Source organism: Halichoerus grypus, chromosome 4 (genome assembly GCF_964656455.1).
Source record: "Halichoerus grypus chromosome 4, mHalGry1.hap1.1, whole genome shotgun sequence".
In the NCBI taxonomy this organism is placed as follows: Eukaryota; Metazoa; Chordata; class Mammalia; order Carnivora; family Phocidae; genus Halichoerus; species Halichoerus grypus.
Genome location: NC_135715.1, coordinates 55078925 through 55084924, shown reverse-complemented (window position 1 = coordinate 55084924; position 6000 = coordinate 55078925). Strand labels below are relative to the sequence as shown.

At 41.4% G+C, this 6000-nt stretch overlaps 1 non-coding gene across 1 annotated transcript; it reads right to left on the bottom strand.

Annotated features, from left to right (window-relative positions):
- Window positions 1-1092: 1092 nt before the first annotated feature.
- LOC118522598 (small nucleolar RNA SNORA46) lies at window positions 1093-1223 on the bottom strand. The gene has a single exon (XR_004910703.2). It is a non-coding gene; the product is annotated as a small nucleolar RNA SNORA46 (small nucleolar RNA).
- Between the last annotated feature and the right edge of the window lie 4777 nt (window positions 1224-6000).

Below are 6000 nucleotides of genomic sequence, written 5' to 3'. Positions count from 1 at the left end.
TTTGAGGAACCTCCATATTGTTTTCCATAGTGACTGAAACAACTACATTCCACCAATAGTGTACGAAGGTTCCCTTTTCTCCACAGCCTTGCCAACGTTTGTTATCTCTTGTCTTTTTGACCTTAGCCATTCTAACAGGTGTAAGGTGGTATCTCATTGTCATTTTGATTTGCATTTCCCTGATGATTAGTGATATTTAGTATCTTTTATGTACCTGCTGGCCATTTGGATGTCTTCTCCCAGCTGTTCCAGGTTTTTCACCTGCACATGGTAAGTTAGGCCAACTGCCTACCAGTGGTCAGCCAGTCATCACCAACTGAGGAGAAGGATAAGGAACTCTCTCTTCAGCTCTTAGCTAGGTCCTCTAGTCCAGCTGGGAGTTACCGGGCCTCTATTAGTAAGGTGCATCTGACCTCATTTAGCTCCTGCTCCCTATTTATCTCTACTAATTAGAGTTTGCAGTGGTGGAAGGATAAAGGATTGGGACTTCAAACCTCTAACATGTAATTCACTAAGGTTGGTTTCCACTGTCACTTCAATTGGACTATATTAAAGAAATGTATTCACGGATGAATCAAAGTAGAAAAGCATGCTGCAAATAGGGAGCAATTAGGTTATTTGCATCACTGTGAACTTGTGTGTACGACCAAAGGAGGCTAGTCCTGCCTAGCTGCTCACCCATTCCACCTGGTCCCAGGCAGCGATGACTTGCCCTCCACATTCTTCTATCAGACTAAGACTGGATGCGACATGTCGAGCCACACTCCTATACTACACCAAGTGGTACCTAGGAGTACACTGAAGGTGTGTGTGGGTTCTCACTCCAACCACCTTGTGAAGTAAGACCCATGCACTTGGTCTTTCTGTACATTCTGCCCCCTGAATCTTGCTGAACTCCTAGACCCCGTTCAAAACCCACTTCAGGGGCTGCTCGAGGAACACTTTCCTGACTCCCCAAAGATGTAATTAATCATTTCATTCTCTGTGATACTTCCATATTTTACATATTTTGTATATGATAAAGTACTTTCTACAGGTCACACAGTGTTCTAAGTGCTTTACATATATTGACTCTTTTTAAAAAAAATATAGTTATGTTCCTTAACCCCATACAGCAACAGCAGAATGGCACAAAGTCAGCTGTGCAACAGAAAGAGCCAGCAATTCTTCTGCACTACAGCCTCACCAAGACAATTCCCATCCACAGGTCTAAATACAGCGCGGACATACTGACTCATTTAACTTTCACCACAGTTCTGTGAGGTAGATACTTTTAACTTATCTATTTCACAGATGATGAAACTAAGAGGCACACAAAGCAAACAACTTGCTCTAAGTGACTTACTTTGAATCCATGTAGCTCTTAAAACATTCTGCCATGTGTTTCTATTGCTGCACTTGATACACTATGTTGGCTATTTGTTTGCCTCCAAGTCCTCTTCAATACTGGGAGTGTCTGGAAGCAAGGGCCTGTTCGTATTGAGCTCTGTATCCCCATTACTCAGCAGTCCCAAACCGATGGGACTTCCTTTGTGCTTACGAGGCCATGGCAGAGACCCTCAACTGTGACCAGCCAAATCACCAACTTTCTCATAAGCCTGGGTGGTCTAGAATGTAAGTAAATCAAGTACACTGGCCATCTGCAGTCATTCCTGGGAAATATCTCATCTGCATCTAGAGCCAAGAAAAAAAAGGAACATCATTCCGTAAGAAACTCCAGAACCTCAACAAAAATTGGAAACTAGGGGCGCCTGGGTGGCTCAGTTGGTTAAGTGTCTGCCTTCAGCTCAGGTCATGATCCCAGGGTCCTGGGATCGAGCCGGCATCGGGCTCCCTGCTCAGCGGGAAGTCTGCTTCTCCCTCTCCCACTCCCCCTGCCTGTGTTCCCTTTCTCGCTATGTCTCTCTCTCTCTGTCAAATAAATAAATAAAATCTTAAAAAAAAAAAAAATTGGAAACTAACCTCTAAAGGCAAAACAACTCAGGTAGAATCCAGAATTAACTCTCTTTGGATTCAAGAAAGATAACTTGAGACTTTGCTACCCATTAGTAAGAAGTCAAATACAAAAGAGTTATAGGTCAGTTACACCTCAATAATATTAATAACAATAAAACAAACAACAAAAAACCAAACAGGAGACTCTGGGCAGGTGAATTACAGCTAAGGGCAATCAGCAGCATGGGACCCATAAAAGTACACTTAATACACATAATAGTAACTAAGAGCCTGCACTGCTGTGTTCTTCTGGGATTTGAATCTGGCTCTGCCCCTGACTACCTTGGTTATGACCTTGGTTAGGTTCTTCAACCTTTCAGGACCTGATGTTCCACATCTATAAAACAAAGGCAAAAAGAGACCCATATTTTAGTGCTGTTGTGAGGATTAAATGAGGAATAGCAGTCAAATGCTTTTAGCACAGTGCCAGGCATACAGCAAGGGTCCACTAAACAAAAGCTATTATTCTTCCTGCTTTTTTAGTAACATAGGCAGAGAACCGCTGGCATGTAAGGCACATTATTACAGACACCCATCAACCTTTGCTCCTGGTGCCTGGCACACAGGGGGCATTTTAGTGGGTTTTCACAGAATGAATGAATGAATGGCCAAAGTGCTTCCCAGGCTTTTGTTCAAGGACAGAAAATAGAATATAAGAAGAAGAAATAAGAAGAAGTAGAAATGTAAGTAAGAAATATAAAGTAGAAATAAGGCTTACATGTCACAAGGACTAGCCCAGTGAGCCCTTCAATTTAGTATTCTATTAACGAGATCGATGTATTACAGACATCCACTGTATGTGTTCATAATAATGATCCTTAGGCATTGTACAAATCCTCTTGTGTTTTAGGAATTTTCAATGGTTAAATTATATTCAAAGAAGTTAAAATTAGATATATATTACTGCATTCAAATGCTTTAAAAATTGGAAATTCATGTAGAGCATAAATGGCAACAATGAATTGACTGGAATATTCTGATTGATTGCAACACTCAATTCACACTTCTCTACCCACACAGTGTTGTATCCGTCTACATTCTCTATTTCCCACTAGACTGTGAACGCCTCTTATGTCTAGCACTTTAGTATCCACAGTGCCTGGGATATAATCATGGTCAGTAAATACTTGCCAATAAACCACCACTGTGCTCCATGACCATGCCACACTATGGTGTTTAGTCCAGCAACATATCTTCTGGTGTACTTAGATTTCCACAAGACAATAAAAATCTCATATCTTAAGATTTTTAAATACAAATTTCAACATTTAAAAATATGGTGCACTTCAAGAAAATCGTTCTTTAAAACCCTAAAATTTGGGGTGCTTGGGTGGCTCAGTCATTGAGCGTCTGCCTTCAGCTCGGGTCATGGTCCCAGGGTCCTGGGATCGAGCCCCGCATCGGGCTCCTTGCTCTGTGGGAGGCCTGCTTCTCCCTCTCCCACTCCCCCTGCTTGTGTTCCCTCTCTTGCTGTGTCTCTGTCAAATAAATAAAATCTTAAAAAAGAAAAAAAAAACCCTAAAATTTAAGACTAACTGATCTGACAGAATCTAGTTTAAACTGGAAGCTAAGGCATCTAAAATGTCCTTGTTAATTTAGATGATTTCTTTCTTTTTTTTTTTTTTTTAAAGATTTTATTTATTTATTTGAGAGAGAATGAGAGAGAGCACATGAGAGAGGGGAGGGTCAGAGGGAGAAGCAGGCTCCCTGCTGAGCAGGGAGCCCGATGCGGGACTCGATCCAGGGACTCCAGGATCACGACCTGAGCCGAAGGCAGTCGCTTAACCAACTGAGCCACCCAGGCGCCCTAGATGATTTCTAATAAAGCCAGATAAAAGCTGTTGATTTTCTTATAATAAACTATTAAAGGCTTATGCCGCCGTCTATCAGATTTATATGGTACTACTGTACTATGGATGGTGGTACTTGCTCAAAGACCAGGAAGTAGGAAGAAGAAAAGATGGAAATATGTGAAGAAAAGGAAGATTAAAAAGCAATCTCTGATTCCTCCTACACATGAAAATATTAGGCTTAGGAACCTGCTCTGACCCACTTCAGAAAGAAAACTGAGTTGAAAAGAAAACGAGCTTATCATCTCCTGGACTCTGACACAAATGCTAGGGAAAATGGCCAATGTATTGGGATGAAAGGTGGGTGCCCAGCCCCCATGAAGGCTGACTATAAGGCAGTGCCCCTTCAGCCCAGTGCCCCCACCTCCTATCACCTTCCACAGGGGTCCTTAACTCCTATGGAGGTCGAAGAAGGCCACTCTTAAGCTGTGCACCCTACCTGGGTACTTGAAGTGTAGCAGGGATGAAAATTTTAGCAAGGGGATCTTGACTTTAAAGGAGGGAACTCAGTTTTCATCCTGTGTTTGTATTAGAGATGCCAAAGACAAACTCCTTTGCTCTCACAACTTCTTCTGGGGTCTGCATCATTTTCCTGGAGGAGAGGATTTGTGTGTGGGGGGAAGATTTCTGGAAAAGTAAACTCTGGTATTCACTTTGGCCAAAGGTAGAATTCTCCTCAAAGAGGGATCAGGTCTCATGACAGTGTGTTGGGAAGGAAATGGTTCTATAAAATGGTCATTGTCTACCTCTCAGAGCTATTTCTGAGCATAAAATGAGATATTTTAGAGCATTTAACACACTGCCAGCCACATAAGGGCCTGATAAGTGTTTACTCTTATTTCACTGATAAGTACCAACAATGATGAAAATAAGCTCCAAAGAAAATTTGTTCATAGACCTTTAGGAACAACTCCAACTCTGCTCAACTCCTTTAAGGGCTGCTTATGATACAACAGAGCAAAACCTGTTTTCTTTTTTAAGATCTATCATTTTAGAAGTTACTGTGGCAACACGTAATTTCAAATCTTTCCAATGCCCAGCAACCATAATATATTTATTACAATTTGTTGGTTAAAGCATCCCTTAAGTGTGTGTAACCAGCGGAGTAACTAAATCACCTATGAAGCATGGCCCTCCTGTGCTCTTATGATGTGACATCTTACCAGATGTGTATCTTTCTTACTAGCTTTCCTCTCTCGATCTCACAGTGGTTATAAGGGCTTAGGACTCCTCCTTCCTGATAGTTGGCTGTCGAAAGCATGTTTATAGAGCAAGAGAGTTCTGAAATAAAAGAATAAAGGAACCCAGAGAGAGTCTCATTACCAGTAGCCATATTTTAGTATTAAATAGGAAAGCAATTTCAAAAAATCTAATCAGGAATGGTACCAGTCTACCGCCTAGATTAGCTATGCCACTGAACGGGTAACAAGTGTTTAAGAGACTCGAGCAGATACTGTCAGGTGTGATGAGGTAAAAGATACCTAAACTAAGCTGAAGACACCAGATCTGCAGAAATACCAGAGCAGAGCCTCAGAGGAGACACAGCTCGGCTAGCAGCTACACAGTTCAATCTGGCAGCCACTGTCACCATAAAAACTAAAGACAGAGGGAGAGCACACAGAGGTCTGTTTCAGGGCAGGACCAAACATCAAAAAAAGACAAGGTTTTGGGGGAAGATATATGCTATGAACCAAGCATATGACAGATATCCAAGATTCTCAGTTCTCTACAGATTTGTCACACCATTATCCATCTGCTTCCTGACACTCAGTCTCCGTCAGAAACTGAAAGGTAAGGGGGATACATTTGGTTCCTGCACCAGAACAAAGTAGAATAAGACCACCCTCCCTCACCAGAATTTTATTTCACAGTGGGAATGCAAAGATAAACATTTTCTCAATGCAGTAGTACTCAACCTCAGCATGGTGTTCTCCTGATGAAAATCAAATAATACGGGAAAATATTTATCTCAATGGATAGGTTTCTCCTTGATTTGCTTTAATTATATAACATTTTCTTAAATTTTTGGCATTTGCTACTTCTTGGTTGCAAGCATACAGAAGCAACTGACAAAATGAACAAATAAAAGCAACTTTTTGTGTTTAATTTGTTAAAGCTTCTTTTGTTTTGGTGGTCTCGCTTGTGGGGATGCTTG